The sequence below is a fragment of the Equus caballus genome, chromosome 17 (assembly GCF_041296265.1).
Source record: "Equus caballus isolate H_3958 breed thoroughbred chromosome 17, TB-T2T, whole genome shotgun sequence".
Lineage (NCBI taxonomy): Eukaryota > Metazoa > Chordata > Mammalia > Perissodactyla > Equidae > Equus > Equus caballus.
Window position 1 is genome coordinate 32,807,624 of NC_091700.1, and position 13,424 is coordinate 32,821,047.

A 13,424-nucleotide genomic window follows, 5' to 3' on the forward strand; every position below is an offset into this window, starting at 1 on the left:
AGTATGAGAAGGCCTGGATTGTGCTGTGGGCTGAGGAGACGTCTAATGGAGGGAAGAGGTGAAAGATGAGCCAGAAAGGGGAGAGCTTTTCCCCAGTGGATGGTAGACTCCATCTAGCACAGCAGGCTCAGGTTTGTCTTTTTCCCCCATTACCTCCAGAGCTAGCAGAAGGCTGTGTATACAGTCTCAGAAATATTTGTTGAATGACTGAATGGATGATTTAATTAATACTTAAAGGATCCTGGAGAAGATGGGAGGAAATGAGATCCAGAGAGCAGATGGTTGAGATCAGCCCTAGACAAGAGGAGGGTCACTTCTTCCTTTGAAACTAGAATCACAAACACTGAACATGTTGCTCAGAATAAAGGAGACACTCAAATGTTTGTGGATGAAATGAATGGAATTATATTAAGGACGTTATCAAAATATAGCTTATCAGTGTTCCTTAATTTCACAGAACTTTGTATTTAAGAAAATAATAAGTCTAGCGGGCTGGCCCGGTGGCACAGTGGTTAAGTTTGCACGTTCCACTTTGGCGGCCTGGGGTTCGCCAGTTCAGATCCCGGGTGCGGACATGGCACTGCTTGCCAAGTCATGCTGTGGTAGGTGCCCCACATATAAAGTGGAGGAAGATGGGAACGGATGTTAGCTCAGGGCCAGTCTTCCTCAGCAAAAAGAGGAGGATTGGCAGCAGATGTTAGCTCAGGGCTAATCTTCCTCAAAAAGAAAAGAACAAGTCTAGGAAAATAAGTTGAACTTTGGTCATCAACAATGATTTTGTAGTAGACATGTTAAAATTTTCTTGATTTTTCACCATGAATAGCGTAAGCTTTGCACTGTTGATAGTTTACTATTATGCTTGAAAAAGGAAATTGGTTATTGAGCATTGTAGAAATTAGGTTGTTTTCAAATATGATAAGGATTCTCATACTGATATAATATAGGATGCATTCATGGATAAATAAAAGGTGAGATGCATAAAAATAAGAATGAAATGTGGAAATTTGCTTGGTGTTAATCCAATGGGTGAGGATAGAGATCATAGAAAAAGAGAGAAAAGGCTAAGAAACACTTTTAAAAATATAATCATACAGTCCTATCATCCTATGGCTACATCAAAAGAAATGTAAATGTGTAGTGAATTTAGATTTCTCTTAGGAGGGTTTATCTTTTCCATTTGTGTCCTCCAAGTGCCGTCCGAGGCAGCTCTGTTACCCTGGCCCCAGATAAGAGCAGCTTCTGCACCACAGGGCTCTCTGTCACAGCAACACGGGCCATCACATTTCCCTCTAGATTTGAATTTTCTTTGACTTGGAAAGTCTGCATTTCCACACACACTGGCTTCTATAATCTAGTTGAAATACCATGTTGGTCCCCATCTACGCTTCCACTGCCAGAAATGCAAAGCCGGCCATTTTCAAATGATGCTCTGCTCCCACAGGTTATGAAACAGTGGAGAATCATGGCATTTTCCCAAATTGTTCAGTGGGTAAACTGGATTAGTTATTTTCCTAGATTCCTAATCAGACACCAATTTTCTCCAATCACCGCCCCCATCAATGTTTTCCTCAAGGAGTGATATTTGGATAATAAGAGATGATAAAATAATGTCCTTTCCTCCCCATTCCCATTGTCACGATATGGTCAAGCGGAATTGAATAACTGCAATAAATTGGAAAACTGCTACAATTCCCAAACTGCTTTCTCCCATGTCTAATCCACTCTCTGCTACACGGCCAGATAAATCTTCCAAACACATCCATCATTTACCATTTTGAGGCGCCTGTTCAAGAACCTACCATGGTTCCTACTGCCTTCTACACCAAGTCTTAATTCCTTTGTGCAGCTTTTAAGCCCTTCAGAATTTGGCTCCATTTCTACCTATTTATACGCCTGTACTCCAAAGCACTGTCCTCAAGGATGGAACCATGTCCTTTCTGTACAGGGCCAGTGTCATCTCTGCCCCATGCCTATCCTGTCCTGGCCCCATTCCCCTACCACCTGGAACGCCTTCCTCCCCACTCCAATACCCTCCCAACTCCTTCTCCTGCCTCCAGGGCCAGGGGAAGCTCTACTCCTTCCAGAGAATTCTCACTTCCAGTCCCTGTTGGCCACTCTTCCTGCCAGTGGCAAAGTCAAAACTAGGTAATCCTTGGGAGGGAGATGGTGTACTTAACTCTTCTTTGTTTGTTGAAGCCCTTTTGGAAATATATCTTAAATTTCTTTCCATATTCCCTACATAACCTAGGGCAAAGACATAAATACTTACTGAACCTTTGATTGTAGAGTATGTACCATCCTTTAGCTCTGAGGCCACAGTGGTTTATCTCTGGTTGAACGTCAGCAGCTAGAGGACCAGGTACTAGCATTCTTACCACAAACCCAATTCTCACATTACATCTTTAGCAAATGCAAATCCATCACTGTTTGAGTCAGAGAGAAGCTTCTATAACTTCCTTCAGTGTTAACCTAAATTTCACATTTGCCTCTGGTGGTTTTCACTGCTTTCTCAGATATGTGCAGTTGGTTTGAAATCGGTGCCTTATTTTGAGTGTGATAGGCAGCTAAAGAGAAGAAATAATGGGGGAGCTTATGGCTGTGGACATTTCCAGCTTCGTCATCTCCAGCTCCTTTCTGTCATCTGCAGGCCTGGGCTAACTTCATGTGCTCATGTTGTCTGAAGTCCTTCCCATGACTTCAAATGGCAGCATTTCAGGGCTACTTAGATTTAGTGCCTGTTTTAATACTTTTGACTCATTTAGGAGGGACGTGGCGGATGGGGAGAGAAATGAAACTTGGGATTCTTAGTTTAACTCCTAAAGTCCTGTTCCTCAGATGCTTGCAGAAGATCCAGGCCTTTCCTAGACTCTCCTCAATCTGTTTCTTCAATCATTTCAAGTATTAGAATTAGCTCCCCCCTAGGTTTTTATGCTAAATGTTAATTATACATTAACAGAAGAACCAGAAACAAATAGCACTTATATTTTTGGTTTTCTGTGATTATTTATGTCTCTGCCTTCAGAATGAAATCATTTCCTTCCTGCCTAATCAGAAGGCTGAATTTAGGTAACAGAATATAGCTGTGGCCCTAAGCTAGATTTCAAAACAGAAAAATAATTTCACAGCTGACTATGCTTGTCTCTATTGCCATTACCGGTTTGTCTTAATTGAATGCTGTCTCTGCACTCCCTGGAAACCACATATTCATCCATCAAGACCCAGTTCAAATGTCTGTCCCTCTGTGACGCTTTCTCTAGCCGCCCCAAGCAGAGTTGGCATCTCTTCTTCGTATTCCAACAGCACTTTTTTGATTCCTTGAAGTCACAAACATTTATTGAGCACCTACTTATTACTGAGTCTTTTATGCTCTTGCCATAACGTACTTTATGGAGTTTATCAGTCTGTCTTCCTCTCTCACTCAACTTCCAGAGGGTGAGTACTATGTTTTATTCATTTTTGTATCCCCCGCACGACGCCCAGCATAGCAGATGCTCACTGGAATGATTTACATCATAAACTACAGGAGGCAATGGTTCCTGAGCAGCTGCTTGAGTAACATCAAAGATGGGCAGATTGATGCATCTGGGCTGAGATTTTGAAGTGGAAGAGTTTGTTTGGGCTTCTAGCCACGTACAACTAAGGGAGTGGATGGGGAAATGGGGTTGAAGGCCTGAGAATTTGAGCTGTCAACAGAAACCATCTAAATACCTCCTGAATTTGCCTCCTGTTACCTCTTGATTACCACTGCCTCTGACTTTTTCAGGCATTCCTCATTTCTTGCCTGAATTTACTCATAACCTCTAAATTGGTCTCCCTGACTCTATTATAGGATTCTTTTCCCCTTCCTCTCCTCTAATCCATCTTTAACTTGACCATTCGCCTGACCTTTATAAAAACAAATCCAATATTTATTTGCTTAAAATCTTTTTAAGTACTTACAATCTTTCTGTGATCACACACGTGCATGCACACACATAAGCATATGCACACACACATTGCCTTCAGTCTGAAATCCATATTCCTTGTTGTGATGTTCAAGTCTATCCGTGATCCAGCCTTTCCTTTCTTGTCACTGTTACCCCTCCACACACACCATGCTCTCCAGTTATACTAAGCTACTGGAAGTTCCCTGAAATTTCCAAACCATCATAGCTTTATGTCTTGGAGCATACCATATGATGCTCTTTTTTTCCCGGAACAAAACCTTTCATATCCTTTGTCTTACTCAACTTACTCTAACTCAACTTTTGGGTGATAGCCAATGTGCCACCTCATCTGAGATGTTTCGTTAATCGTCCCCCACTTCCCTCCTGGGTTAGGTACCCAATGCATGAGCTCTCATACCATCCCACGCATTCCCCTAACTTGCAATGTCTCTGGAATGGTACTGCACTTGTCTGACTCTTCTGGGAGACTGAGCTCCTTGAAGATAGGCACACTTTCTTCTTTGCATCTGTTGTCTCAGTGGGTCTTCTCCTGATCATCCCACGGAAAACAACATGCGCGTATATGTGTGACACCACACACACACACACACACACACACACACACACACACGCTGTGTTCCCTATTCCATTCCCTGCTTTATATTTCTCTCTATAACACTTGTCACCTTCTAATACACTATATAATTTACTTACTTACTTATTTTGTTTACTCGTTGATTTCTCCACTAGAGGTAAACTGCATGAGGTCAGGAATTTGAAAGCCTGTATATTTTTTAACGATCTTGAATTTTCCTGGTCTCATAATGACTTTTCCATTCTACTGGCCCTAAGGTAAGATTGAGTTGCTAAGAAATAACCACTTGTACCTTTCTTAGGGAAACAGCTGGAGTCCTTTTGTTCTTGCTCATGCCCACTTGTATCAACAATATCCTGTTTTGCTAAAACTTGAACACTAGAATGCTTGAAACTTCGCTTTGGTTTCTATTGCCAGGATTTCTGTTACCTGTTCTCAGACTGACTCCTTCTCAAAGCAGCTGCTTTAGAAGCTGTCTTTTCTGCTGCCCGCCAAATTAATAAAGAGAAACCTTTTATTCCTCCACTTGTTTTTTCCTGTGGGTTTTTTTTTATCTCAACATATTTTGTCTGTTTCATCCACTGCTGGATTCTGAGAGTCCAGAACAGTGCCTGACATAGAGCAGATGCCTATGAAATATTTGTTGAATAAGTGAATTTGTGCCTTTGGTGTTTAGTATGACACCTGTGACATAATAGACCCTCAATACATATTAATTGAATAAACTAACAAAGAATTGGAAGAAACAGAGATGTGACATCACATCAAGAAAAAAATAGATAAAACTGCCATTCTAGACTCCTCCTTCTTTCTCCTGTTCTATATCTAATCAATCACCAAGTTGTCGCTTCACTTCTTTAAAATTTCCCTGACATTTTGTTTTCTTTTCCTGCCACTTCCACTACCTAATTTACGTCCCTATAATCTCTATCCTGGACTTTTACAATAGTTTTCTAGCTAGTTTCCATGCCTTCAGTCTTGCTCTCCTCCAACTGACCCTACTCTTAGTGACGTTCCTACAATGTGTCTAGGAGTATCACTCCTGGTTGGTGAACCCCATTGTCTCAGGGATCAAGTTTAGATTCCTTTGCAAGAACAGTAAGTCCCTTCATGACCTGGCCCCTTTCCGTCCTCACTTTCTGCTCTACTCTGCCTCTACCCTACCCAATGTGTGCTCTGCACCATTGCCATTCCAAACTGTTTCCATTCTTTACGCACTTCTCTTTCACATTTCTGTGCTCCTGTTCTCTTTCCTTAGAAAAGCCCTCATCTACTTTAAAGACCTGATGCACTTTTATTTATCTTCCAAAATTTATCATAAATGTCACGTCCTCCCTCAAGTCCTCTTTAACCCCCAAGTAAAATTTGCGGCTCCTTCCTACTCCTCCCAAAGTACTCATCACTCTGCATATTGTCTTCATTTGCTATGTGTCTGTCTTCCCCTGAGGACTATGTTATATCTCTCTGTATACCCAGAGCTCAACTCCTTGGTTGGCATCCAGTAAAGGCACAATAAATATTTTTTTACTATAAAGACTTATACACTAAGCTAAATATATCAAAGTCCTGCTTTGTGGAAATTAGCCAAATTTTGAGTCTTTATGAAGTCCATCTGGCACGTTTCAAATTCTAGGGACGATTGTGGATTCTTAGTTGACCCTTCCTCTGTGAGTTTCATGCCATAGATCAAGGTTTTTTCAGGATTTTCTTCTGTTACACCTTATGTTTTTATACTTAGGAGGCCTTTTCTAGGCAGACCTTTTCACCCACGTTTTTCTCCTTCTGTATTATACAGGGTTTACACAACTTGAAGAAAGACAGGTTGTTTTGTAGATTTGAAACCAGAAAAACGTTCCTCATTTACTGCCAGATTCATTCTACACAGTAATATTAAGGCTCTAGCAATTCTCCCTAATTGTCACTGGGGCTGGGGTCACTGTTATCCTTAAGGGAAAGGCAAGAATTTGAGTGTGAGTTTTTTCTAAATTACGGGAAGGCCAGCTTAGGGGTTTTTAGAAGCCTCTGAGCCTGTCCTCATAAGCTGATACTAAGATGGAGAGTTATCCCCCACCCTCGCCTTAGTTGATGACATAAATTATACTTTTGGCAGTCCCTGCAGCAGTTATTACCTCTTCTTCCTGCTTAAAATGCAAAATGGAAAATAAAGCAATAAAACATACAATTAGCTTAAAGATAATTTACCAAAAGGGAATTGATAATATTAAGCAAAGTAGAATTAGATTGAGTATTATCCCAAGAGCTGTCTGTGAATGCAGACTCAAGGAAAAAGACAAAATTATATTCAGGAGGGAAACAGAGATTGAACACAGAAAAGACGGAATGGGGTATTGGGGCAAAAGGGCAAGACAAGGACACTGATAGGCAATGAGGATGGTGACTTGAAGCGTCAAGAAAAGAAAGCACAGAGTAGAGCAGGTGAGACTTTGCTGTTCAGGAATTTAAGTCATGATTACTCCATGTTCCAAGACCCTATCAGGGCACATTCCTTGAAGGCACCACACCAAATTTGTCACTATCTGTGTACTTAAGGTAGCATGCTAGTCAGGGCAAGGCCAAGGTTTCTCTAGGTTTCCTTGGTGGAACTTTGTGGAACTTCTGTGGGTGTGCTTGAGATGGGGCACTGCTTCTAGGCACGGACCTCCAGGCCACAGCCTAGGTGGGGGTGGACCTCTGTAGAGCTGGCCATCCCAGCCTCAGGGGGGCTACTACAGCTCCACTTCCTTGACGTTTCTCCAGTCTCAGGGGAACCCATGACCCAAGGAGGGTTTTAGCTGTTCCAAGCCTAGCAAGGAGGAACAAAATGCCAGATGGATAGATTTTCACAGAGGAGGGAAACAGGAAATGACAGACCTGGGATGAGCCCAGAAGTCCATCCTCCAGTTTTCAGCAGGCTCAATGGTATAAATTGGAGAATGGAAAGCCACAAGGCTTTGTACTAGACATTATGCACTAGTGGTTACCTTGCAGGTACCCTGTCCTCCAAGAATCATCTGGTCTCTGGTGTACAAAAGCGAGACTCATTAAAGGCACTACACCAGATTTGACGCACCTGAGGGCAGAAATATCAAATGCCCTGTGCCCTTGAAATGTTAAGGCTGGGGCCGTTACAGAGGAACTTCTTAAGGGCAGCTTCGCTGGTAGGAGACCTCAAGGTTGAAATATCTGGTAGAGTGTTGCCAATTAGAGTGCCAAAAGTTGAGGCCCTTAACTTCTAACTCTTCCTCCAGGCTCACCCCAGCCACTTGCAAACTTTATACCTTTCAGTGAATAAATTCTAATCAAGCTTTAAACAGCTTCGGTGACATGTGTGCAAACTCATCCTGCCCAACCTTCATTAGAATTTTTCCTTCATGAGTCCCACTACTATAACCTTCTTCCTCTAATTTGGTTCTTAGGAGATTATTTTCTCTTGGCTTCCTGAGATGAAAGGCAGTAGAAGAGTGGAAGTGCATCTAGGAGTAGAAAAGATTAGCACTGACAAAAATGGCTGAGGTCAATGAACACTTAAAAGTCAAAAAGTAATGAAGGAAGACTCCTGCTTTTTTTTTTTTTGTTTAAAGATTGGCACGTGAGCTAACAACTGTTACCAATCTTATTTTTTTTTTCTGCTTTTTCTCCCCAATCCCCCCAGTACATAGTTGTATATTTTAGTTGTGGGTCCTTCTAGCTGTGGCATGTCGCATGCTGCCTCGGCATGGCCTGATGAGTGGTGTCATGTTTGCGCCCAGGATTCGAACCGGTGAAACCCTGGGCTGCCGAAGCAGAGCGCATGAACCCAACCTCAGGGCCACTGGGCCAGCCCCAAGACTCCTGCTTTTGAAACCTCATTTTCTAGTCCAAAGCAGGAAAACCATAAACCTAGGTTAAAATACCCTTTGTATCATCTTTTTTTAGCATGGCCATTCATTAAAAGAGGTTCCTGGAGGACAGTCAGGTAAGGCTAAGTATGTGTTGGTTCTTTGTCTCCCCAGGAGAAAGAACTTGAGGGTTCCCTGGTCTGGGGATTCCTCTCAGTAGAGGCAGATTGAAGCTTAAGCCATTTCTGAACTGTCAAAGGGTGTTTCCTAGTCACATTCCAATCATGGATGGGTGGATTGGTGAAGAGGGCTGTCCCAAGGTCAAAACGTGAATCTGGAGAAGCTTGTGCTTCCTCATTGGTATGTTAGTCCTCACAAACTCCCTGGGCAGGCTTCTCATGCCACCTGGGCCCGGGCCTGTTCTTCCACCTGCTCTCATGGATCTTACCTATGCTGCAGCTATATTTTTGGCATAGATGCTCTGGACTTCCCAAGGAGAGAAGTTAGCTAACGCAGTAAATTAACTTAACCTCTGAGAATAGACAAATGGAGGGAGCTAAAGGAACTCCTGAAAGACCATGCCTCTTCGGAGATCACTTTGCTTTGTAACAATGACCTCCTAGAGGCAATGCTTTAGAAGGGAAGTAATGCTGATGGAGAAGTATTGCCAGTTGTGCAAAAGGACAACGGAGCATAATAGATTTAATGGGATAGATGCTTTTAGGCAGGTATAAGATATAAGGTATAAGATAGGGCAGGTCCTTGCAGTTCCTCAGAGTTTCCTCTGATGCCCTGCCTATGTGTGGAAAGCTTACAGAAGAATTCTGCACCATTCACTTACTTACTCACACAGTCATCCAACAAATATCAATGAAAGGCCTGTTCTGTGAGGCCCTGTGCTATAGAAATATAAAGGTAAACAAAACAGACATGCCTCTGCCCACATGGAGCTTACATTCTAATGGGGAGATAAACCAAAAATAAATGTGAACAGACAAATCTGTAAAACTGTTGGAGCTGCGTTTTAGACAGAATGTCAAGAAAGTCTTCTTTGAGGAGGAAACATTTAGGCTGTCTCAAAACTGAAAGGAGCCAGGCAGGCAGAGAGGGGAACAGTGTTCCAGGCAGAAGGAAGAGGCTGTGATGAGTGTTGAAAGAGCTTAGCATACTCAAGGAGTAGAAAGAAGGCCAACGAGGCTGGAGCTTGCTGACAGGGGAGAGTGACACAAAATGAGGTTAGAGAGAGAAGCAGGAGCCAGAGCAGGTTGGTAGCTAAGTTTTATTAAGATTTACAGCCTTGGAGTTTATTCAAAGTGAAATGAAAATGCATTGAATATGTTAAATAGGGATTATGCTTTGGTATGCTTTTAAGAAACTCTTGCTACTCTAGAAAATGGATTGTAGGTGGATTAGAGTGGCCACAGAGAGACAAACTGAGAAGCAAGAGATGATGGTGGCCTGGACTTAAGTGGAAGCCATGGATAGACATGAGATATATTTTACAGAACCTGCTGATAAATGGTATGTATGGGCTAAGGAGGGGGGTTGGGCAGAGAATCAAAGATGACTCCAACGTGTCAAAAAGAAAGAGGGAACTTCACAGCCCATTCATTAGCACTCTTGGCTGTGACTCCTGAAGCCTTCTTGAGTTTCTCAGAACTCACAGGCCTTGAGAGAAAGTTCTTGTTAGAATCCATTAAAAGGTTCCTTCTCTATGAGCAAAACCATCTAAGAGATCCATTTAACGTTTTCAACATAAATTGGGAATTCTTTCTGAAAAAGCACAAAGAAATCAAACAAATTTCTTGTCTGTGTGAACCTCATTGACGCTGGCAAGAGAAAATGATGCCTTGCTTTGAAATAGTGGAAGATTCTTATTTGACTGCCCAGAGCAGTTATCAAAGGGTTTAAGAAACATGTCAAGAAGTCCAGTGCAATATGAGTGACTAAGTGAGAATTCTGATTGTAAAACTGGGCAAAAATTTCTTTCTCTGAGCCAACTCAATGTAAAAGCATTTAAGTAATCTCCTCAAAGCATAAATAAATTCTAATGGCAGTAAGACTACAGTAGTAGGACTTTGACACTTCACGGTTTTTGTCATGAACACCACCTATTTCTATAGACAGCCTTGGAAAATATTCACAGTAAATATGGATTCTTTTTCTAGCATAATCACTATCAGTAGCACATATGGTGCATCTCCAAAAGTAACCTCAGAAGTATTTTTTCCCCACTTCCTTTTAAAACAATGCTGTTGCTAAAGTTTGGTGAATGGAGAAAATAGATCCTATTTGTTAACCACTTAAAAATAGTGTACATTTTTCTCTCGAAACTGTTAAATAAAATCTATTTATATACCATAGTTAGGCTTTCACACAATGACGCAGTTACTTTGGGCTTGAATTCTCAAGAAATTTCATCGCTATGCTTTAAGCCAAATGGTTGCTGGTAAAGAAACAAAGGGGTGAGTTTAAAAAAAATTGTCATATGTCTTCTTGTTCCCGTGGTTGAGAAATGACCAGAATAGAAAAGTATATCTTAATTCTCAGATCAAGAAATACTAGAGTAACTCACCAACATCACTGTGTTAGTAGCAAGTGTCTACCCACCATGAGCAGGGATGGCATGGTAGTGGGGTGCAAAGAGATGGAAGGGATGAACTGTGCCCTCAAGGAGTTTACAACTTTTTCCTGCCACTTCTGCCCACTGAGCTCCTTCCTGCCTCAGGGCCTTTGCCCTGGCCACTGTTTTTACCTTCAATAGTTTTCCCAGCCCTCTGACCTGGCAAACTCCAACCTATCATTGATCCTCAGCTTAAATACCACTTTATCAGAGAGGATGGAGCCCCAAAGGTTTATTTCCCATCTTTCTAAGATTAGATCTCTCATTTCTAGCACCCTGTGTATTCCTTCATTGCATCTAGCACCCTGCGCATTCCTTCATTGCATCTAGCAAAATTATCATACAGCTATTGTGAGATTTGGGGGAGCTGATGTTATTGAATGACTCTCTCCTCAACTAGACTGCCAATTCCATGAGGGCAAATGATCTTGTTCACGACTAGACCCTCAGCCCTAACATAGCGCCTGGTACATAATAGGGTCTCAGCAAATATTTGTGGAGTAACTTAATTAATGACATGAGCACAAATTGCCAAAAAGCACTTCAAGGTGGCATAGCTAAGGACCAGATGATAGCTGCTTGTGTGATGAAAGGAGGGAAAAATGAACCTGGAGTTGAAACGGTCACTCTGAGTATCAAGAGGAGAAGAGCTGAGGTGGAGATGGATCTAGAAAGAAGAATAGGATTTGCTCCAGAGAAGATGGGGAAAGAAAGTATTTTTGGCTGGAGGAATAGAATAGTGTGCATAGCAAATTGGGGGTACACGAGAACACTGGTATGGTTGAATGGAAAGGTCCATAGGAAAATAGTGGGATCAACTAGGTTTAATCTAGGCAAAGGAATGTAACTTTTTTCTCTAGGTCCCATTAAAGGTTTTTGAGCAAAGTGATCATGTATACAAACCTGATATTTTGACATCCAAACTGCAAAGCAGAGGAAATAAAGAGTTTAACTCCCATTATAAAAATCTGTTAGCTTTACTAGTAGATTATGGAAGAATTATTTTAGAAAATATCACTTTGAGTAGATTCAAATACTTGTTTAACAACTAAAATAGTTGATTATCTTTTAATTAAAGAGATTTATTAAGAAGGAACAAGAAAATAAGAAGTTGCTAATAAGCAGAGTGTCTAAGTTAGTAGCTACTGCTAATTAAAGATCATTTAAAAGTTAAAATAAAATACTATAATTCTGATAGATAAAAATTGATATTTGTGATTTAGTTTATAAAATTTTAATTTATGTAAAACTATTCAGGACCACATCTACTACATTTGGCAAAGTGTCTTTCAGATTCTAAAATACCACTTTTAGAAGTTTCCAGAATATCTTTATTTTCAAAAATATAGTCAATTAGTTACTCACTAATAATAGAATAATAGAAACACCCCCAGCTCAGATGTCAGTTGAGATACCTTGCCCTTCAAAGACAATTGATAGTAAGATATCTAGTTCCCTTCCAATTTACCTGGCAATGAAGGAGCATGGCTTTTACCTAGTGATTTCTCTCTTGAGCATCTCTTATTGTCTTACAGAGCTGTCCATTCTTTAAAATACTGCATTTCCCCAAATATAAATCATGCGGTCAACGATATTTAAGGGCTGATGGATATAAAATAAGTGAAAATGTGTGAAGGAAAGAAATTATTAACATCCACCAAACCTGACATTCAAATTGCCTAAGGGAAAAGTACCCAATATTAAACTCTTTTTTTTTTTTTTAAAGATTGGCAGCTGAGCTAACAACTGCTGAATCTGCTGCCAATCTTTTTTTTCCCCTTCTTCTTCTCCCCAAAGCCCCCCAGTACATAGTTGTATCTTCTAGTTGTGAGTGCCTCTGGCTGTGCTACGTGGGATGCCGCCCCAGCATGGCCTGATGAGTGGTGCCATGTCCACGCCCAGGATGAGGACCAGTGAAACCCCGGGCCACGGAAGCAGAGCGTGTGAACTTAACCACTCGGCCACGGGGCCAGCCCCCAATATTAAACTCTTGATGAAATTCCTTGCACAGACACAGCAGCTCCTAAAGATGCTCTTGATTCTCAGATCAATTCCCCCTGAAGAGCAGTTCCCCCTTTCCACCTCCACAGAACATGTCTCCGCCCACCACTGGAGAAACCCCATCCCTTGCTCACAGACTGCACTGACTCCCACAAGCATATTTCCTCAAGTTTCAGTTATTTAGGCTAGATCAGAATAACACCCTGGGAGTACTGGTAAGACCAGCCAAAGCTGATCTTTCATAGTATGTAAATAATCATTAAGGAATTCGCTAATGAACCTACCACTTATAAAACGAGTCCCTACACAAATAGCCTTTTTTCATTACACTAGAACATATGCCTTCATTTGCAGATCAGCCTCTCACTGATTAGCAGATATTGCAAATATCTGGAAATACAATGCAAATTGAAGATTTTTAGATCTGCAAAAATGCAGAATTTCATGAAGTCCATGAAATC